At 35.7% G+C, this 23957-nt stretch overlaps 1 long non-coding RNA gene and 1 other non-coding gene across 2 annotated transcripts in view; both read left to right on the top strand.

Annotated features, from left to right (window-relative positions):
- LOC135319010 (uncharacterized) overlaps positions 1–23957 on the top strand; it is a 51240-nt gene that overhangs the window by 12568 nt on the left and 14715 nt on the right. The window lies entirely within an intron of this gene.
- On the top strand, positions 11920–12023 carry LOC116149170 (U6 spliceosomal RNA). The gene has a single exon (XR_004132807.1). It is a non-coding gene; the product is annotated as a U6 spliceosomal RNA (small nuclear RNA).

Genomic DNA, 23957 nt, shown 5'->3' with positions numbered 1-23957 from the left:
AATGTAGGTTAAATAATAAGAGTTGACATTAATTGGACACTTACTATGTTCAAGTTCCTGCACTAACCACATTATCAACCATTCATTTAATACATATTGATATTTCTCAAACTTCGTAATACAGGCATTATTATCCCGTTGATAAGAGAAAAGAAGAGAAAACTGAGGCTTAGAGAGTTTAATTAACTTGCCTAAATCTATACAGGTAGTAAGTGATTAAGATCAGATCTAGGCAGGCCCTTAACCACTATGTTATAGAAAAGTCTTATTTTCACCAGAATTATCCTAATAATTATCTTCCACCATAAATTTCAGTACAGACATTCAATTTGCCATTTCTCAAAGGCAAAGCAAAGATCTTAGTAGACTTCATTAACCTACAAAGCTGTATTAAACTGAAGGCTGGAATCAGACTTCAGTTAATTGCAGCTGTGCAGCCATGGAAATGTAGATATCAGGGACTTGTCTAATTTGAGTTCAGTGACTGAATTTAACAAGTAGATTTTCACACTTTAGCACCAGCTGAATATATATAGATCTAACCTGTTGAAAAGCTGAAAAACCAAATGGAGAATAATACAGTTAAGGGGAAACCACCACTGGCCACTGAGCTGAACACCTGACCTGGTTATGATTTTATCACCTAGGCAAGTTTTAGTGGCGTAATTTGGCTATTATCAACGCAAACTCCAGGCTCAGACAGCTTGGGTTCAAATCCATCTTAGTAGTTTACTGTCAATTTGACCATTTGGGCAAGTTACGTAGCTTCTATAAGCTTTCTAAAATTGTTATGAGAATTAAGGGGGATGATTTTTGTAAACCATTTATTTGGGTCTGGCTCTTTTGTTCATTTGTTCGAGAGAGAAAGGGATCAAAAAAGTACTTATTAAAGAGAAAAGGGGGAAGTATTAGTTCATAAACTGCTCTTCTTGAAAATAGTAAAAATAGTTATTTGAAAACTGCTGTTCATTAACAGAAACGTTTTTTGAAGAAGTTATGTACTTATCACGTAAGGCAAGTCACTTACTTCTTTTGGCTCAGTTTCTTCAACTATAAAATGAAGATAACTAATACTTGCCTCAGGGCAATCATTGTTTGATGAATAAATAAAATAATGCAATAACAGCAAATACCTGCTGTACAGGAAGTTCTGGATAAATGATGGCTATTAATATTATTATTAAAAAAACAAGTACAAGAAAGGACCTCTAAAGCTCAGATGAAGGAATATGAAAAGAACGTTGGCTTTTCTCTACTACTTTCAATTGTATTTGGTCCCAGACTAGGTCACTAGGCTGTCTTCTGAGAAGAGGGTAGGGCAGAGAAGTTTAGACATGGTTTAGTGAAGTCACGGGTTCAGTAACAGTTAGACTCAGCCTGCTGAGTAAACACAAGGCTCTCTGATCTCAAGTGGTTAGATACTTAAGAGCAAGCATAGCAATCTTCTGCCAAGGGAAAATATTCATCCATAAACAAAAATGTCACCTGAAAGAACTCCTACACTTCTGTACTTATTTTGTCGTGAAGAAAGGAAAAACAGATGGCTGGTTTCTGAAAATTTTGAGGTGCTCACCTTAGGTTTCTGTATGAATTGCTGAATAATAACAGGCCAGAGGGATTGGAAGAAATTCCCTTTCCTCACCCTCTGATGGATACTGTTTCCACGGCTTCCATGCAGGCTCTGCCTACCTGCCGTCCATTTTATTCTCCTCTCTTTCTCCATCACCAACTCTGCAAATGTCTAACAGGTAACTTTTCCATTGGAAAAGGAGGTGGGTGTTACAATTAAGGTAACCATTTATATGCTGAATTTACTAATTTTTTCCTAGCATTAGTAAATAAATTCTTTGTATTGTCACTGTTAACATCTAAATAAAGAGATACTGTGTTGTCCTGTGGGCAATGTAGACTGTGAACCAATGGACATTATACAAATTCTTGTCAGCCATTTAACAGCCCAGACCTTTGCTAGTTTCTCTCTGAATTGCATCTGGGGGTGACAATGCCACCTCGAAGTGACGTTGTGCAGGGACGTGAAAAATGCTGTGTTGGCTACTTCATGGACACTCAACAGATAGTATGTTTTCTGTTTCATTTCTTCCCCTTTGTCTAAGCTCAAGGTTTGTTCAATATTATTAAAGGACTAACAGTTTTTTCCCTCCCAGAGCATGTTGAGTCAAGACAGTTTCACAATCCAGACCGCAGTAGAACTGGTCAGGAAAAGTTACAGACCCTCAAGAGCTCACTAACCTTAAAAAAAAAAAATCTCACCCAGTGTGTATGTGAAGTCCAGCAAATAATGTGAACTTAATTAAAATCTCCGCTTCTTTGGGAAGGCAGTGAACTTTCTTTGCCTTTTAAATTGGTAGACAAAGGAATTCAGACCAGATTAAAGTGTTGTCAAGCCTTTGAAACATAAAACAAATGAAATATTACCTCTAAGGACTAAATTGTGCTCTGATGATTTTTCAAGTTCTCACACAGGAGTTTTAACATTTTTACTTTATTAAAAATATAAAACACTTCGGCTATTAAATTTTCTCTATGTAGTTTTAGCTGTTGCTTAATGGCTGTATCTGTGGTAATCATCTCCATTTTCCTCTGGGTTTCAGATACCAACTGTGGCACCGACAACACTGTAGTTTGGGTTGATCGCTGGGATTCCCTACGTACTGCCAACAGTGGCAGTAAGGGTTTTGCCTTTTCTTCTGGAGCACAAATTTCTAAACCAAAGTTTGCTGACCCTGAGTGTCACCCAGTTTTTAGCTCTTGTCTTTACCTTATGGGGGCTCTATACCCAGGCTTGCCCTCTTTCCTCTAGACCCTCATAGAACAGTGCTGGTGTAAGGGATTCTGACTTTTTCTGAATCTTCTCCAGACCAAAATTGTCCTCTACTTTAATCTTCCTTTTAAATTCTCTTTGCATTTCAAAGAAACTGTTTCCGTGTGGCCTATCCTGCTGACTTTGTCTTGGACTTTTTGTCCTTTGTTTACTTTCTTTGGCCCCTGTGTTTGGCACTGTGTTTTCATTGTTGTTGTTACCGTCCTTCCAATGTATCCAGTTCATTGCTCTTACAAGCCTCTTGTACTTGCTACTCCCCCTTCAGAGAATGTCCCTTCTGTGGCTCTTCACAGGGCCAGCTCTTCAACACCTAAATCTCAGTCAAATATCACATCCCCAGGTAAGTCTCTCCACTCCCTACTGAAAACACGTGCCATCAAACCTCCCCCTAAGTCACTCTCTAGCCCGTTAAATTTTTCTCGTTCCTTCATAGCACCTACTGCTATCGGAAATGATCTTTGTCTTTTACTATGTTTGTTGTCTGACTCCACACTCGGGAAGGTAAGCGCCATTAGGGCAAGAATCTTGTCACTTTTGTTGTCCCCACAAACCCTGCTGTTTGGAAGAGCGCCTGCGCGTAGAGACTTCACAAATAACTTCTGGGTTTTTTTTTCCTTTAAATATTTTATTTATTAACTTATTTATTTTGGTGGAGGTGCTGGGAATTGAACCCAGGACCTCATGCCTGCTAAGCACACACTCTACCGTTGCCAGTAGATGCAACTGGTGTTCCAGGTTCTTGTCTGGTCCCAGTCTCAGAAAGAATTCAGAAACAAGACATAGTGGTTAAAAAAGTAAAGTGAGAATTTATTAAAGGATGGATAGTTCACTCTCAAGGGGAGAGCAGGCAGGTTCAGGTGAACAGATGCCCTGTGTTTCTTTGGCAAGTTAGTTACGCAGGGTGTAAAAATGAATGGGCGGAATATTCATTGGGGAGGGAAGGGTTTGGGGTCATATTCCCTGATTATCACCCCAACTCCACCTTCCCAAAGGGAGGAAGGATTTTTGTCCTTATTTAGTCTGGATAGGAAGTGTCATGGTGTCGCTGCATAATGGGTACTTCTAATCTGCAAGGCTAATTTTATTGAAATGACGGCATAATGAGCAAAAGGTTACATTCATACACTGGAAATTCCTGCCTTTTCTCACCTTTCTTTGTCGGTCTCCAGACCACTTATCACCTCGAAATATATGACCACTTATCAGCTCAAAGTTTCCTGCTTTTCTTTGCCCAGAGACTCCCTGGTGCTTACATAATGTATGGTTTCCTGCATTTGGCTTGTGCTCGTCCTTTCTGCCCAATCCCTGCCATTTGATCTGTGTCCCCCTTTCTCTGCTCATATCTAACTATGTGCCTGCTCTAACACTACCACTGAGCCACCCCCCACCCCCCACAAATAATTTCTTGAAGGCATAAATGAATGAATCAATGACTGCCTTTATCTTCTTCCCCACCTAGCTAAATCTTACCAATTAATCAACCGATCCCATGCTCTGAGGCTGCTGCTCTCTCTTCTGAGTGAGACGACCCTCCTTCTGCCCATGGAATGTGTATCTCCTTGGCCTTTCTCTTGCCTTTTGAGATAGCCCACATTCTGTGGAATGTGCATCTCTCTGAATAGAGCCGCCTTCACTCTACTATGGCTCGTCTTGAATTCTTTCCTGTGCAAAGCCAAGGACCTTCATTTGGTGGGGCCTACCCTGCACTTGCCTGGGAACTGGGACATGGCCATCCTCTCTCACCCCATTTTTCCTGTGTCACATCCAGTCCCATTCCAATCTGGGCTGTTGACTAACATCAAACTAAGGTAAGCCCTATGTAAAATAGGTAAGTCAAAAAGAAATCAATAAGCCCTGCACTTCTTGCTTTTCCATATTCTTCACTTTGGGCACCCTCCCGCCCTTATAGGAGTGCGCCTTTTAAATGGGATCTTGAGTCTGCTTTCCTAGGTGTGGCGGTTTTCAGCTATTCATGCCCAGAACAATGGCTGCAGGAGTACACCCTCTGGGCTGCAAACTTTCCTCTCCCTGCAGCTCCCTTATCACAAACACTGTCTCAGGACAATCTCAGGCTCTTGGTGTTTGCCAGCAGTTGATTTGGTAAATTCCTTTGTGCTAGACTAAAAGAACCCTCAGGGCCTCTCCTCTACCTCCAGTAGTCTTAATTGTAGCTTTGTAAGGTAACCATCCACTTTGGTGTGTCACCCAAAGGAATGAGAGAAGAGGTTAACATTCAAGACCAGCTAAGAAGTGAAGGTGAGTAACAGGCTGAGTCAGACGCTTTTAAAGAGCAGCTTGCTCAGCAGCTCCAGTGCTTCTGGGTACGTGGCCAACAGTTTTCTCTCACAGCTTTCCGAACTGAAGAATGAAGAATCGACTCCAGCGCATTCTTCTGGGAAAAAAATAAAATGATCCACTTGATGCTTTAGATTTTCTATGGTGATTTCTAAACATCTACATTCAATGGTTCTCCCCTCGTTGTTTTCAGCCGCTTTCCCCTTGAATGCTCTCTTTGTCTCTTCCCACGCCCATTTCGGTGATACTTCTTTTCTATGGAGCTTACTCAGCCTGAAATTGTTCCCCTGCTCCATTTGGATTTTCCTTGTTCCTGTACGTGCTCTACCACTGGGGGAGAAAAATCCCTCTTTTGAAATCTGGTGAACGTGTAATGGACATACCAGCTCTGAAATTTTCCCCTCAGGCATGGAATAAAGGGAAAAACAGAAGGAAGGCAAGTGAAAGGAGCCTGGATCTCATCTTCCCTCTGTGGGGCAAAGGGGAAGACAGAAACCAAGCCCTCCCTCTCTATGCAAAACCTATGAACCTTGGAGTTTTCCTCATCTCCCCTGACGGATTAGACCCTTAATTATCAGTCTCAAGTCACTAGGCTATTAAAGAATTAGTTTGCCTTTTATTTGTGCTCTACTCTATTCATATTATCATTATTAGTATCGATCATAATAAAGAAAAGCAATGAAATTACCTGTATTCTTTGTTATTTAACTTTAATCTCTAATCCGTTCATTAAGTTTTTGCCATCACTAAAGTAGGGTAGTATAAAATATCAACACATTAAAAGATTAACAAAACAATTGCATCTTTTAGTTAGGCATGCAGTGGATATTTTGACATAGTAGAAGAGAAATGTAAGATTTTCTACGAAAATAATTGATTACAATATAGCTTTTTGTAGGAACAAAATGAAATTTACAATTTCGGCTTTCTGAATCAAACAAAACCTCTTTGAAATTTAAATTATAAAATATGTGTGGTCTGATCATAAGATTTTATCTCAACTTTTCTAGAAAGCATGAAAAAATGCAGCTGCATTTTTTTTTTTACCTTAGTAACGTTGCAACCACTTTGTTGAAACTAACAATTAACGAGAAGCCTTTGTCTCTGTCTCTAAATGAAGTCTGTAGAACGGCAGCGTATTTCCTTGAGCTGTTGAGGATGGGCTTGTTGCTAAAGAGATTTGGGTTACTATTTAGTGAGGGTTAGTGAGATAATGAGGGCACAAGGGAAATCTTCAAAAAAAAAGTTGCGTTTTAAGTAGACAAAGTGAACTTAGCCGGGAAGAGGCATAGACATCATAAGACAAGAGCTGGTTCAGTGTTCTAACAGCACAGTGGTGAAATGTGGTAGGAAATGAATAATGTATATAAATGTGAAATAATTCAACCGAGAGTGCCAAAACAGTTCTCAAATTTCATCATTTAATTAAGATGTCAAATAAAAAGATCAGGAATCACTTGTTTTCTAAGAAAAATGATGATCATAAATACATAAATAAATTCTAGTGGAGAAATCACATGAGCTCTATTCTGACCGGTGGCTTAAAGGTCTGCTTGTTGTTTTGCGCCATTTGGATAAAACAGTTCCCATCACTTGATTAATTCCTAGCAAGGATAAATGAACTTAATGTGTCCTCTCATTTAATCAATCCTGCAACCCTTGCAAGATTGACATTTTATGTGAGGATACTGAGGTTTGGTGGAGTTAAGTGATATGCTGCACCATAAGAGGCGAGGCCAGGACTTGAACCTGGATCTTCCCAGCTGCCAAAGGGCTTGGGCTTCAACCACTGCCCTGAGCTGCCTTCCTCTGTGTAGGCAACTTGCAGTGAGGACATGAGATTACTTCTGACCTTTAAACAGATGTGTACAGTACTCATGAGCTCACCAGTGAAAAACTAAACCAAAGCAAAAATATGAGAGCACTGAGGTTCTAAAACAACCTAAACAAAGACAACAGATTTCAGAGTCTGAGCTTTTTCTGGTTTCGTTGATTGGTGATGAAATATGGTTGAACTCGTGAGCCTCTCAGAAAAACAGAGACATTTGTGGGAGAAAATATGCAAAACATGGTAATCCCTTGGACTGTTGTTCTTATAAAATATAGCCATCTCTCTCAGCAACGATATTAGTCATGACTTACACATTCTTTTTAAAATATGTCAGAGTCCATTTAAAGTTCTAAAATGTGTTACTAAGCACAGAAATAGAGTAACAGATGTTATTACCAAATTAAGGGCTCCTCTCAGACATCTTTTATTGACAGTAGATTGGCATACAGGGACATTAAAGCCTTTGAATAAAATGCTCCATTCTCAACCTAGAGGATTTGGTCAAAAATAACTTCTGAAGTTGATGTTTCAATTCCAACTATTCAATTCAAATTGACGTTTCAAACAAGTGGCTTTCTAGTTAATGAGCATGTTTACAGTTTTTTTTTTTAACATTTTTTAATGAGTTATAGTAATTTTACAATGTTGTGTCAAATTCCAGTGTAGAGCACAATTTTTCAGTTATACATGATCATACATATATTCATTGTCACATTTTTTTTCTCTGTGAGCTACCACGAGATCTTGTATATATTTCCTTGTGCTATACAGTATAATCTTGTTTATCTATTCTACATAGGCCTGTCAGTATCTACAAATTTTGAACTCCCAGTCTATCCCTTCTCACCCCCCTCCCCCTTGGCAACAACAAGTTTGTATTCTATGTCTATGAGTCTATTTCTATTTTGTATTTATGTTCCTTTTTTTTTAGATTCCACATATGAGCGACCTCATATGGTATTTTTCTTTCTTTTTCTGGCTTACTTCACTTAGAATGACATTCTCAAGGAACATCCATGTTGCTGCAAATAGTGTTATGTTGTCAGTTTTTATGGCTGAATAGTATTCCATTGTATAAATACACCACATCTTCTTTATCCAGTCATCTGTTGATGGGCATTTAGGCTGTTTCCATGTCTTGGCTATTGTAAATAGTGCTGCTATGAACACTGCAGTGCAGGTGTATGTTTACAGTTATTTTAGTTCTTGCTTAATGCTTTGTTTCTACTCTGCTCTAGAACTTAGCACATTCCTGCAAGTACTTACTTACATCTCTCTTCCTCACTAGACTGTAAGCTATCAGGATGCAGGTGCTGGGTGCGATCCCTCTTTGTACACCCAGGACCATGAGAATACCTACTAAGAAGTAGAGACAAATTTTTACATTTTAAAACATACACAAGAACAAAGTTTCTCAACTTCAGCACTATTGACATTTTGGGTCATATAATTCTTAATTAGTGGATTGGGGGGAGCTGGGCTATACATTGTAGGATAAATAACAGCATTCTTGACATCTACTCACTAGATGCCAGTGGTCCTCACCCACCTACCCAAAGTATCCCCAGCATTGCCAAATGTCCCCTGGATTGGGGGAGGAATCACCCCCACTTGAAAATCATTGACGTGGAAGAATTCACGCACATGCATAGATAAAAACATGACGTTTTTACTTTATTAATTTACTTTTTCAAATCTCTTTGCATAGGCAACAGGTACACAGAATGTAAAAATCAAAAGTACAAAAGGATATATAGTAAAAGGTAAATCTCTCTCTCTCTCTCATCTCCCAACCAGTTTTCTGTATATTACTTTAGACCTGAGATGTTCAACGGATGAGATGTGGCTTGTTGTGATTGAGATATGCTAAGCATAAAATACACAATGCATTGGAATTTGACACAACATTGTAAAATGATTATAAATCAATAAAAAATGTTAAAAAAAAAGAAGGAATAAAATACACAATGGATTTTGTGACTTAATATAAAAAAGTGTAAAATATATCATTAATAATTGTTCCCCATTTACATGTAAGAATGATAATATTTTTGACACATTGCATAAAATAAAATACATAATGAAAACTAATTTCACCTTTAATAAAGCCTTTTTACTATGGCTACTAGGAAATTTAAAATAACAGATGTGACTTACATTGTATTTCTATTGTGCAGCACTTTAAAAGAAATTTTCTGTGGGGTAAAAACATATGAATATGTATGTAAATAAACAACACATATATTGTTTTATTTTATACTTAGCATAAATGTAGCATATGGTACTTAGTAGATACTGAATAGATAGATGTTCACTGATTGAATCAATAAATAATTGATTACATGTAATCATATACAGTTGACCCTTGAACAACATAGCAGTTAAGTCCAAAATCTGTATAATTTATTGTTAGCCGTCCAAATATGCTATTCTCTGAATCCGAAGTTTCTCATACCCAGATTCAAGCAACCTCAGATCGTGTAGTACTGTAGTATTTACTACTGAAAAAAAAAAATCCACATGTAAGTGGATTAAGTTCAAATCCATTTCTTTCAAGGGTCAACTGTATAAATATACACATACATATCTATCATATACATATATAGTGCTTTTTACCTAGGACTTTCACATATTTCATTTTATTTGATCCTCATAACCTCTTGATGTGAATATTTTATTATGATCCTCATTATTTCATCTTTAAAATGGATATAATAACAATTGTGAAAATTAAATGTATCTATATAAGAATTTAGAGCAGTACCTATGAGATTACAATAATCATATACCATTATCCTTCACTTCTTTGTTATGGTTATTGTTTTTGTTGTTGCTATTATTTTAAAGATAAGGAAACCAAGTCTCAGAGAGGAAAATGCCCCTGGGTTAAACATCTAGTAACGGAGCTGGTCCAAATCAGAACCCTGTGCTTTCACTTAGAAATTCAGGCACTCATCTCCCTCTTAGGCTGCCTCATTATACTCATTTAAAACCACAAAGAAGAAAACACATAGTGCCCAGATCTTGTTTTTTAAATCCCATTATAAAAGGGGCCAAGATCCTTGGCATACTGTGTATTTTCAGGTTAAGATTAGGGGAAAGTACAAGCTTTAAATACTTGGATGTGCCAGACAGCAAGGAAGGGCTCAAAACTATGGGTGTATGGAGCCTTGTTTCTGAAACTGTTAGATAAATTTCCAGTAATTCCAATTATTTCAAAATATGAAGTCTAAAAAATAATTTTAAAAACCGGAAAATTTGTTTGGAATGTCAAATCACGTATCTCTGTAATTTACAGGTTAAAGAAGTGACAATGGAAGTTGATATTTAGAACTGAATGAAATGAGTTTGCTTATCCAAATTTGTGAGATACAGCCATGACGGCAGTTGGAAGGAGTTACAAAACTGTAAAAACATACATTAGAAAATAACAAATATAATGGGACAAATTGATATTATGTGCCTTCTTATGTGATGTATTTGAGAAAGACGTATCCTCTTTTTAAATATTTCTGTTGAAAATATTTTGACTGCCTCTAATCTTGAGGAAACAGAATAATTGAAATTGTGGACCAATCCTGGATGCTTAAAAAATATTGGTCATGAAAGTCAAAGAAAAAAACCCAGAACATTCCTAGAGTAAAAGAGGCTAGAGAAATCTATCACCTAAATGCAATGCCTGATCCTTGTTTGGGTCCTGGATTAAACAAAAAAAAGCTGTAAATATTATTTAGGCAATTAGGGAAATTTGAATAGAATGTTATTATATAGTATTATATTTCTTCATTGTGATAATGGTATTGTGTTTGTGTAGAAGAGTGTTTGTGTTCTGTGAGGGTGACATGTCATGACTTCAGCAATGATATAGAAAGATAGATAGACAGATAGATAGATAAAAGAAATGTGGCAAATGTTAACACTTGAACCAGGGGATGAGTACTCTGACAGGTGTTCATTGCATTGTGAGTTTTTTTCACTGTTTCTGAAGGGTTAAAATTTAAGAAACATTTGTCAAGCACTATGTGCTGGGAGTATAAAGATAAATAAAAAAGCTTTTCTTCCTCAAGGAAATCCTAGTTTTGTGGAAGAGATGACATGATCAAAGTGCTGTAGTATATGCTGATGAGTGTGCATAAATATAGGTGTAAAAAATACACAGAAAATAGGGAGGGAATTTTGCTAATAAAAATTACTAACATTATAGAAAATATCAAAAAATAAAGAAAAATTTAGATAATTAAAATTATTCTATGCCATCGCTCACAGATAATTTTGTTAACATTCTGTCGACTTGATTTCCTTCCAGTCTTTTTTCTAGGCTTTATAGATGCCTGCCTTCCTTCTTTCCTTCCTTTCTACCTCTCTCTCCTTCATGCTCTCTAGCTTCTCTCTTTCCAGTCGTGCATGGGCATACTAAGTTGAAGTCACCTTGTACTTCCAGTTTGTTCTGACTTTTATGTTCATTATATCATAGAGTCTTTTCCTTGCCATTAAAATTTCTTTGAAACCTCCATTTTAATGGCTCCATGGTATTCAGTTACATTGCCCTCTTGCTGAATATTTTGACCATTTCCAAATGTCGTCTGTTATAAACAATTATAATAAGGAAATGATTCAGAGAAAAAGCATCTAGATGGTGAAAGAAAATGCTACTGTTAGTATGAATATCGGTGAGCTTGTGAAATATTCCTTTCACTCATTTTACAAAATAGCAAGTAGCCTTTATCTAATTTTCCAGTTAGTTTATAATCCTGTTATATAACTGGATGGTTTTTACTGAATTAACTACTAGTGGCATTTTATATTAAAATGACAGTATAACTTAATGTAAGCTTATATATTCATATTAAATATTTGTAACAATGTGAAATTATAGTTCTTCACTTGATTTTTCAACTTCTGAAAGAAAATTTTAACGTAAAATGCATCTCTAAGGAAACATTTTCTATCACTGAAATGGCAGCACATATACTAAAATTGAAATAATACAGAAAAGATTAGCATAAGCCCCTGCACAGGGATGACATGTAAATTTGTGATGCATTCCATAGTTTAAAAAACAAAATAAAATAAATTTACCTTATTTAATATTCCTCTCCCTCTAACATTCCCCCTGCCCAAACTTCTCTACTATATATTTTATCCCTTTAAATGGAAATGTCTTTGTGCATTTATGTAAGTATTCTGAAAAATATATTACCTGAAAGATTCAACAGTTAAAGATCATTTCACCTGTCTTCTTGGGAAAAAATATAGTGTTGTTTGGAAAAGTTTAGAGAGGAAAATCACTCTCATACACCATTTATGGGAAGTGTAAATTGGTAAAGCTTTCTTATAGGACAATATAGCAATACTCATTAAAATTTTAAATGTGCATAACTATGTTGCTATGGTCTGAAAGTTTGCATTCCCACAAAACTCATATGTTGAAATCCTATCCCACAAAGGTGATGGTATTAGTAGGAGGGGCATTTTGGAGTTGATGAGGTCATTAGGGTGGAGCTGTCATGAGTGGAATTAGTGCCTTTGTAAGAGATCTTTCTGAGCTCCTTAGCCCCTTCTGCCACAGGAGGATACAATGAGAGATGTCTCCAATCCAGAGAGAGCTGGCACCCTGATCTTGGACTTCCAGCTTCCAGAATTTCCAGGCTTCCAGCCTTCATAAGCCACCCAGTCTGTGGTATTTTGTTACAGCAGCCTGAATAAACTAAGATACCCACTAAGATACCTGTTCTTATTCTTAAGGTTTTCAACATATAGAAAGAAAACTTTTAATTGTTCTCAGGAGACAGAGAATAACACGGATAATGAAAACATCAAAGTCCACTGATTTACACACAAGCTTCAATCCCCTGAGTCATTAAAGATTTTATTAGATCTTCTAAGAAGTAGCAAAATGATGGATCACAATGTGATTCTCAGCTTTACTGTATCCCCAGATCACTCTTAAGAGACATGCCAATAATTAGTGAAATGGCTAAACGGTTAGCAACAGCGAGACAGAGTAGAAACAAAATGCTTTTTATAATCCCCTAAATGGACAATCAGCCACTAAATAATTAAGGTTTGACTATGCAGTAGATGTAAATTATGCCTAACAAATCCCTTCTGCTCAGCCCTTTCATTATATCATGCAAAATGGGTTGTATAGAGGAAGTCTTTCCACAGATGGCTCACAGTAGAGGGTGTGCGGGAGTTTCAGTGGGGACTCTAAATGAATTAAGTGGTCTAAATACAGAGAAGAGAAAAAGGATAATTAGAAAGATGGTTGGCTAGTACTGAAGTCTCTAATACCTCTTCAGAGACTCCCTTTATGTTATCTTTATTCCTATAGAGAAATGGTAACAAATCAAATAGACTAACTACATCCACAAAAGGCACTTTACAGCTGTACAAGTATCCCTAAATGGAACTTAAGTGCGGTAAATCAAAGCTTTTTACCTCATCGAGTCACATCCCACTATTTTCTTAATGAACAGAGCTGCCTATTGGGTCTTCCCACTTTGAATCTCTGAAGACATGAAATGTATATTGCTAACCCACTAACAATTTCCTATCACATTTTCTAAAATTTTTAAGTTAAATGTATCCAAAATGTTTTTACTTGTGTGTGTGTGTGTGTGTGTGTGAGAGAGAGAGAGAGAGAGAGAGAGAGAGAGAGGAGAGGTGTTCCAGTCCAGCAATCAGTCAGGAAGTTGGAAAAGCAAATTTACCTTAACTTCTAAGATCTATTTCCTGCAACATATGACCATTGTTTGCATTCAAGATCCCAAAATTTATGAGAAGAAATCAAGATTGTACTTTTGATGTTACTTTTTATAGCAGGATTCATGCCTTTTATATTTAAATGCAATTGCCAGTTTAGATAAAATCTATTTTATAGATACCATAGTGTCTGAAAACATTTCCTCTTCTCATGAAACAATTGTGTATTTTAATTTATAATTTTAGTAATTATTTTTAAGTGGAGCTGCTTGAGTTAAAGTGTCACACGATTTTGGAGTGTAATCAGTAACATCCAAAGGATGAGCAGCAGCAGGATCACTGACAACATTCAGGCTACACAATGAGGTTATCTTCAATAGGGGTGTGGAGTCTTTTTTATTGAAGGCTCTGCTATCGTTGTCTTCATTCCAGTGGTGCCAGTGTTGACTGAAATAAACGCACAGCCAAAAAGTTGAGTTGTGTTTTATTTGGCAGGCATTTCTGAGGGCCCAAACCTCTTTGAGCCCTGGATAACAGCCTCCCAGATCACTCTGAGGGACTGCTCCAAAGAGGTAGGGGAGGAGCCAGGATATATAGGAGTTTTACAACAAAGACCAGATAGTTGGAACATTAAAAGATTATTTTTAATTAACTGAAGAAAACCAGACATGCCAAATTAAAGAATTTAGCGTTTTTCTGTGTATGGGAGGGAGAAAACGTATGGGCGTATGGGCTTATTGAATTCATTCCTTTGACAAGCATCTAGCTATCTAGGACCAGTATCCTGTCCTTTCTTATTCTGAGTCCCCTCAGGTTGCACCATTATGGGTGGCTGGAGGCCAGGCTGCAGGCTTGTCTTCATTTGCGGGGGGGGGGGGGGGGGGGGCAGCCACTGATGACTTGATGGCTTCAGCATTCTTTGTTTACTGATAAAGGTTTGCAGTATTTTCCCTTCATACCAGTCATCTTCTGTTATTGGCTCTTTCCTCCCGTGGAGCTCAGCCCTAAAATAGAAACTTTCGCAGGAAAAAGAGAACAAAGAAAGAGATAGAGGGGTACGTCCTTGGGATTGATGCGGCAGTCGTGGAACATAAAACATCCTGTTGTGTGGCTGTGTCCTTGGAACCGAGGAGCCAGCTGCGGGATAAGAGAAAATGTCCTGTTTTCAACAGGGTGGTGTTTTTTGCCCCTTGTTGATAACCAGCCAGAGTCAGCCAGCCTGCCTCTTTCCTTAAACATCGTGAACCAACCTCTGCTTGCATCAAACCTTTTCTTCTGCAGCTTCCTGACCTCTCTCAGCCTAGTTAGGGTCTTGCTCTGGATTAGGCTGTAGCTTAATGGAATGTTGTGGCTGGTTTGATCTTCTATTCAGACCACTAAAACTTTCTCCGTATCAGCTTTCTTATCATTTGTGTGTTCACAGGAGTAGTCCTTCAAGAAAGCCTCCCTTGTGTTCACAATGTGGCTAACCATATAGCGCAAGGGGCCTAGCTCTTGGCCTGTCTTGGCTTTCTACGTGCCTTCCTAACTAAGCTTAATCACTTCTAGCTTTTTATTTAAAGTGAGCAGTGTGGACTCTTCCTTTCATTTGAACACTTAGAGGCGATTGTAGGGTTATTAATTGGCCTAGTTTCAATGCTGTTGTGTCTCAGGGAATAAGGACGCCAGTAGAGAGGAAGAGAGACAAAGGAATGGACAGTCGGTGGAACAGTCAGAATACACATTTATTAAGTTTGCCATCTTTATGAGTGTGGTTTATGGTGCCCCCTGCTCCAAACAATTACCGTAGTAATATCAAAGATCACTGATCATAGATCGCTATAACAAGTATAATAATAATGAAAAAGTTTGAAATATTACGAGATTTACCAAAATGAGACACAGAGAAACAAAGTTAGCAAATGCTGTTGCCAATAGACTTGCTTGACACAGGTTTGCCACAGTTATATTTGAAGCACAACAAAGCAAAGTGTAATATATAAAACAAGGTATTCCTGTACCAAGAATAACCTCGGTAACACTTTTGAGAACCTGAGGTTTTACTAATTCAGACTGCATAACCATCATAATTCATAGAGTGAAATTAAATTTATATTGATATTACCTTTTTTAAAAAAAAATATACTTTAGAAATTAAGCATATAAACCTGCCTCCAAAAAGCATTTTATAATATTTATCTTTTCAACCACCTCTATAAAACAATTATATGTTGGCAGTTACCTCTGAAACTGGCCATAGGAAAAAATTCAATAATCATTTGTTGAAAAAATGAAAATTTTAAATTGTCATCACAAAGCAGCTTAATCCATTAATGAAGCAATGGGTCTTCTGTGATCCTCTCCTAGATGGATTCTAGCTATTGTGTGTACTTCAAAGTTATAAAAGTATGTTTTAAAGAATTAGTCTATAAATCATGTTCTTCTACATCTAAATACCTATAGGAAGTCTAAATTAATAATGTTCCTTTTGATAAAAATAAAGAAATTTTATGAATAGAATAAGAAGACTTTATTGGCTATTTCTCAAATAATTCTTTTCAATTTCTTTTTACCTTTTGACCCCCTTCACCCATTTCTCCCGTCCCTATCCCTCACCTCTGGCAACCATCAATCTGTTCTCTGCATCTATGAGCTGTTTTGTTTCTTTGTTTTTTAGATTCCACATATAAGAGAGATCATACCAATGTTTCTCTCTCTCTGTTTGACTTATTTCACTTAGGATAATACCCTAATGGTCCATCCATGTTGTTGCAAATGGCAAGATTTCTTTTTTTCATTTTTCTGTGGCAGAATAATATTTATATGTATGTGTGTGTGTATGTATATATATATATATATATATATATAAACATCTTCTTTATCTATTCATCTATCAATGGATGGTTGGGTTGTTCCCACATGTTAACTATTGTAAATAATGCTGCAATGAAGGTAGAGTTGTTTATCTTTTTGAATTAGTGTTTTCATTTTCTTCAGCTAAATACCCAGAAGTGGAATTGCTATATTGTATGTTAGTTCTATTTTTAGTTTTTTGAGGAAACTCCAAACTGTTTTCCAAAATGGCTACATCAATTTACATTGCTACCAACAGTGCATGAGGGTTCCCCTTTTTCCACATCCTTGTAACACTTGTTATAGCTTGCCTTTTGATAACACCCATTCCAACAGGTGTGAGGAGATATCTCATTGTGGTTTTGATTTGCATTTCCCTGATAATTAACTATGTGGAGCATCTTTTCATGTACCTATTGGCCATCTATATGTCTTCTTTGGGAAAATGTCAATTTAGCTCTTCTGCCTATTTTTTAATCAGATTTTTTTTTTTTTTTTTTTTTTGCTGTTGAGTTGTATGAGTTCTTTATATTTTCTAGATATTAGCTTCTTATTAGGTAGATGATTTGCAATTATTTTCTCCCTGTCAGTAGGTTGCCTTTTCATTTTGTTAATCGTTTCCTTTGCTGTGTAGAAGCTTTTTAGTGTGATGTAGTTCCACTTATTTATTTTTGCTTTCGTTGCTTTTGCTTTTGATGCCAGATTTTTTTTTAAAAAAATTATTGCCAAGATCTATGTCAAGGGGTTTATCAAGTATGTTTTATTCTAGGAGTTTTATGGTTTCAGGTCTTATGTTCATGTCGTCAACCCATTTTGAGTTAATTTTTATGATGGTATGAGATAATGGTCAAGTTTCATTCTTTTGCATATGATTGTCCAGTTTTCCCAACAACACTTACGGAAGACACTGTGCTTTCCCCATTGTATATCCTTGCTCCTTTGTCATAAGTCAATGGTCCATATATGTGTTGGTCTATCTCTGAGATCTCTATTTTGTCCCATTGATTTATGTGTCTGGTTTTCTCCCCACTTAGTACTATACTATTTTGATTACTGTAGCTTCGTAATATAGTTTGAAATCAGTGTGCATGATGCCCCTTGTTTTGTTCTTCTTTTTCAAGATTGCTTTGGCTATTCAGGTTTTTCTGTGATTCCATACAAATTTTAGGATTGTTTCTTCTGTTTCTCTGAAAAATGTCACTGGAATTTTGATAAGGATTAGATTGAATCTACAGATTGCTTTGGGTAGTATAGACATTTTAATAATATTGATTCTTCCAATCCATGAACATGGACTATCTTTCCATTTATTTGTGTCTTCTTCAATTTCTTTCATTAATGTCTTAAAATTTTCAATATCTAGGTCTTTCACCTTTTTGGTTAAATTTATTCCTAGGAATTTTATTCTTTTTGATATAATTGTAAATGGGATTTTCTTTATTTCTCTTTTTGTTAGTTTCTTATTAGTGTACAGAAACACACCAAATTTTTGTGTATTGATTTTTTATCCTGCAACTTTACTGAACTTGTTTATTAGCGCTAACAGTTTTTTGATGGAGTGTTTAGGGTTTTTTTTTTTTAATGTATAATATTATGTTTTCTGTAAATAGTGACAGTTTCACTTCTTCCCTTCCAATTTGGATGCCTTTTATTTCTTTTCCTCACCTAATTGCTCTGGATAGGGCTTCCAATAGTATGTTGGAAAAAAATGGTGACAGTGGGCATCCTTGTCTTGTTTCTGATCTTAGAGGAAAGACTTTTAGCTTTTCACCATTGAGTATGATGTTAACTGTGAGCTTGTCATGTATGGTCTTTATTATCTTGAGTGTGTTCCCTCTATACCTACTTTGTTAAGAGTTTTTGTTATACATGGATATTGAATTTTGTCAAATGCTTTTTCTGCATCTATTGAGATGATCATATGATTTTACCCTTCATTTTGTTAATGTGGTATATATCACATTGACTGCATTGCAGATGTTGAATGATATTTGCACCTCTGGAAAAAATCCTATTTGATCACGATGTATGAGTCTTTAAATGTATTGTTGAATTTTTCAGTTTGCTAATATTTTCTGAGGATTTTTGCATCTATGTTCATCAATAACATTGACCTGTAGTTTTCTTTTCTTGTGTCATCCTGTCTGATGTTGATATTGAGGTAATGCTGGCCTCATGAAATGAGTTTGAGAAGGATTGATATTAATTCTTTGAATGTTTGGTAGAATTCACCAGTGAATTTTTTGACATTTGTTTATTGGGAAGTTTTTGATTACTAATTCAATCTCCTAAGTAGTTAATCAGTCTGTTTATATTTTCTGTTTCACCATGTTTTAGTCTTGGTAGGTTGCATGTTTCTAGGAGTTTATCCATTTCTTCTAGGTTATCCAGTTTGCTGACATATAATTATCATAGTATTTTTATTTCTGTGATATCAGTTGTAATATCTCCCCTTTCATTTCTGATTTTATTTAATTCAGCCTTCTCTCTTTTTGAATCTTAAGCATACTGAAATCAAGAAAGAAAAAGTAGTTGGAACTGACTAATTTCAGTGGTTGCACACTGACAAGAGATTCTAGGAATTCCTGTACCTTGGACCTACTCTAGTGTTGTTCCTTAGCTCCTGTCTATTCCTGAAGCTATTTTACAAATGTGCCATCAAATTTGTGATTTCTCTTTCCAACAAATTCTCCTATTTGCTAGATTTAGCCAGAGTTGTTTTTTTGTTTTGTTTTGTTTTGTTTTGTTTTTTTGCCTACAGCAATAATTGCATTCAAAATTTTCCATATTTTAGAATATTTTCTTAGGATAGATTTGCTAGCATTAGTATTGTTGAGTAAAATTTCTTGGTGGTTTTTTGGTCTTTGATATAAATATCTTTCCTTGTGTTTCCAGAGGCCAAACTAAACAAAAAATCTTACTTCTTTAGTGATACGAACATTCTGATATCTGCAGGAAATGGCAAAAATAATTGCTTTTGTTAAGAGGTATGTACTTTAGAAAAAGAAAAGGGAATTACTTTTTTAATTCCTATGCCTTTCTGTGCTAATAGGCAGCTATTGTTGTAATTGTTCTAATGAAATAATTGTAACTAGATCCATTAGTAAAGATAACTTGCCAACAATAAAATTAAGACAATAGCTTCATACCAAAAACAGATAAGCATGTGCATCGGTGTGTGGTGTGGCTGTGTTGAGAGAGATGGAAGGGGTCTGGAAGGGGAAGGGTAGAGTGAAAAAGAGAGAAAAGAGGGATAATAGAAATGTGCAGGCATTGGTACATTAACAAGCTCACCTCTCAGGGATGCATGAAACAAAGTCTTCGGTTGTAAGACTGACTGATTTTGATGATTCTTTCTCTACTGTTTCCAACCCAACTTGTAGTTCCTTTTATGAATATTAAAAAGTTACTCCTGCTATTTTGTATTTAAATTCATTACTCTGCTTTGGAGGTCCAGTTACTAACAATGAATACAGTTGTGGATCTTAATAAATATTTGTTTAGAATCTATTCTAATTCCATTCCCCCATTTACCTTTGGGAACTTCTGTTAAACACTGTGACAAATGCCTAAGAATTGTTGGGGGTGGGGAGCCAGACGAGGTTTGACCTTGGTCATCTTATTATTATTTCTTTGTAGCCTTGCTCCTCCAAAAAACAAGACTAAGCAGTTTATCTTTGAATTGTTGAGAATTCTTCATTTTCAGAAATTTTGAATTACATGTTATGCATTGTCCAAGGATAATTTCTATGGTGTGGGAGGTTTAACTTATTAAGAATAAAGCAAGTGAAGTCTGTATTAGATGAAAAACATATTTGTGACTTTCAATGAAGTTCAGGGCAACCACTTTCTAAAGTCATTAGCAGTGCTACTTGGTTTAAAGAATTATGTCCCTCTCATATTTTTTAAAACAAAACTCTTTAGTTCACTTGGAAAGAAAAAATATGTATTTTCTATATAGGCTTTGAGATTCATATTTCTTTTTTGTATAGATTTAACTCAAGATGTGACACATTCAATATTTTAAAGGCTAATAAAAATATGACACTTGCAAGTTTTTAAACTTGGGCTTCTTTACAAATTTTTCAATATTTTGTCATATGTTTTTTTTATCGTATCAAATCGGGAAACAAAGAATCTTACAGTTTATTCACATAATAGTCATTTACTCATATAAGACATTTATTGAGCGCATACTATGTACCTGTGAATAAAACAGAGAATGAAAGAAATGTCCTGTTCTGGTGCTTACAGTCTAGTGAAGGATGGCATACAAAAAATATAAAACATATAAATATATTATAAGCCAGGTGATAAATGTTATAAAAAGAAAATAAAGCAGGACAAAAGGACAGTAACAACAGAGGTGACTACGCTATTTTATATAGTTTGCTCAGGACCTTCACTGATACAGTTTATAGTCTCCTTCTAGAGATCAATATAATTTAAGGGTCATGCTAATAATTCCAATGCCTAGATTTCAAAGAATCTACCATATCTAATATTTAATGCACACACACAGACACATATATTCCTTAGAAAAGATGGTTTGTCATATTTGACCAGATGATGAATTACATATTCAAGCACAATGCTATTTGGTAGTATATGAATTATGAAATGAGGTTAATTAATATGGTTTACTTTTTGAGATACTAGAAGTCCTTTACTTAAAAGCAAATTGTGTTGTTAAAGTTCATTTATGTATATGCATTTGGATCTCTGAATACATTTTCCCACAGAAACAATATCAAGTATAAGGATATATATCCAAGCTTATTACTTAGCTGAAATATAGTTTATTGAAATAGTAGAAAATAATATTATCTCCAATTAGAGTATTGAATAAAGTAGAAAGTCTATATGAAAAAATCAGATTCTTTTTCTTGAACGATGATACTGCAGAATATCAGGTTCATTAAGAGGAAAACAAAGAGAAAACAAAGAGGCTATTGAGGGGATTAAGGGGCATGAAAGCCTGAGGTTGCTGAAATTGATTATTTTTATATATAATTGTATGTTAAAGTTACAATTTTCTTTAACTTTTAAGAAGCCATGTCATTTAAGGCACAAGTAGAGCTGATTTTTCTCTTGCAAATTAAGAAGAGACAAAAAGAAGGTAGGACTCCTTTTAGTTTTGGAAATAATCAAAGAGGCAGGAAAAAGCTTATAAGAATTTTACATTTTAGCTTTATTTGAAATAACATAGCTGGAAATGAACTCAATGTCCAAAGCAATAAAAGGGTAAAGAAATTTAGAACTGGAATATATTGAACCCACCAAAGGGAAAATTTCTGAAGAATATTTAATGAAGTAGGGAAAAAACAAAATAAGTTCACTGGGGAAAAAAGCTAGTAACAAGCTATATGACACTATACAGATTTTTCTATAAATTTTTCAACCAAAAATTTGAAAGTATTATCTCTGGGTATAGAATAATTGGTATTTTAAAGTCCCCCCCCCAACATTTTTTATTTCTAAAATCTGCATTGTTAATTTTTATATTTTTTAAATATATATATTTTATATATTTTAAAGAGTATGAGTTGCATTAGTAGGAAAAGTAAATAAGGAAAGGGTTTTAGAATAACTGTGTTAAACATATTTTCAAAAATATACAGGGAAAATAATAGTCCTAAGAAAGAAATAACTGAAAAAGTTCTGTTTTTACTACATTCTTCCCTAAATGAAAGAAACAGCCTCACGTTAAAGACACTATGTGCAAAAATTCATGTTGGCCTCAGATTTCAGGACCTTTGTAACAGGTTCCTATATCACATTCTATTTTACTACCTGGTGTGGGCCCTATTTTCCTGACTGGATCCTGACTAATTGTGGTACTTTTCTTCTAAGAAGCAGTACTTCCTGAATAACAAAAATTAGATGTGCAAAAACCCCTAACTGTATATTGATCACTCCTCTGTCTCTTCCTGGGTACCAAACACCGCCTGCTCTTGCCTTTGTGCAATGTCTCCCCTTTGCATCTGCTGCTGGCTATCTTCAGTGAGAAACCAGGGGCCCACCAAGGATAAAATCCGGACTGAGATCAAAAAAGTCTTTGATACTATATATAAAATAGATAAACAACAAGGTCCTACTGTATAGCACAGGAAACTATATTCAATATCTTGTAATAACTTACAATGAAAAAGAATATATATATAAATAAATGTATAACTGAATCACTATGCTGTGCACCAGAAACTAACACAACATTGTAAATCAACAGTACTTTAATAAAAGAAAAAAACATCTTTTTTTAAGTTTGACTCTATCTCAGAAAGATTATGGAGAAAAAAACCCTCTCTTAAAAGTTGTCCAAAATTTCAAAACAGGAGCAGCATGTTCCAGAATACAGTGCCTGTTCCTACACGCTACTGTCAGTGTTATACATAGTCAGGACCATCTGATCTAGGTTCTGTGTTTCCGCTGGGCAGCAAAAATTATTACTGGCACTTTAATCTTAAATAAGTCCCACTGAATTGTAGAAATCACAAGATAATTTTCATACATTTCTTTGTATTTTGAAGTTTCTTTAAATGAGCCTTAAGAAGCAGCAAACTTTATTTAAAAATCATGTGCAAGGTTTCTAAAAAAATGTCAGACTCAACAGATTACTCTGTTCAAAACATTGAAACAGAAACATAGTTCCCCCTATAATTCTTTCTCTTATTACCTTTCTAAATTGAAAAGAAAGACAACATAATAGTAAAAATTAGTTCCAGTAAAGATAAAAGGTTTAAAGAAGTGTCCTTCATTTTGTTTTACCAGTACACAGAGAACTCAGTATTTCACTTGGTGGGCCAGTGTGAGAGAGGTGAGATTCAAAGCTGCCCTTGGTCTGAAACATCACTGCCTCAAGGCTGTTTACTTCCTTTTACGACCCTTGTGGTGGAACATGAACAATTACCTGGATGTCAAAGTGGTGTAGAACCAGATAGGATGATTTCTAGAATCGAAACCAAAAAAGTAACCTTCCGTCTTTGAACTAAAGTCAAACAACAGTAGACCTTGTATTAGTGGACACACACCACACACCCTGTAGAACCTCTGCCTTCGTAGACTGTTGCTTTATGTAAAAATGCAGATAGACAGCAGAGGGAGGCAGGCTGGACAGCCATCGTTTCATCAGAGCTGCTGCAGATTTAGAAATTTAACTCTTTACAATTTCCCTCTAGGTTTCTCAAACTATAATTCACTGAAGATTGAACTGATCATGTTCGTAGCAAAACACTGCTTTATTTATATAATTATATTATCATAAGTTTGGAGATTTTTCTAAAGGACTTTAATTTTAATGCAGGCAGTCACATCTTTAGTTTAGCCATCCAGAAAGCAGTATTTTCCTATTTTAATTTCCTGTGAGGTTGGCACATTACTGTTCCAATACAGAAGAGGTTTGGAACAGGTCAGTGACTTGCACAAAGTCCCATGGTAGGTGATCAGATCTAC

Source organism: Camelus dromedarius, chromosome 1 (assembly GCF_036321535.1).
Source record: "Camelus dromedarius isolate mCamDro1 chromosome 1, mCamDro1.pat, whole genome shotgun sequence".
NCBI classification, from domain to species: domain Eukaryota; kingdom Metazoa; phylum Chordata; class Mammalia; order Artiodactyla; family Camelidae; genus Camelus; species Camelus dromedarius.
The sequence above is the reverse complement of the archived record's forward strand: the minus strand, read 5'-3'. Positions and strand labels throughout refer to the sequence as shown.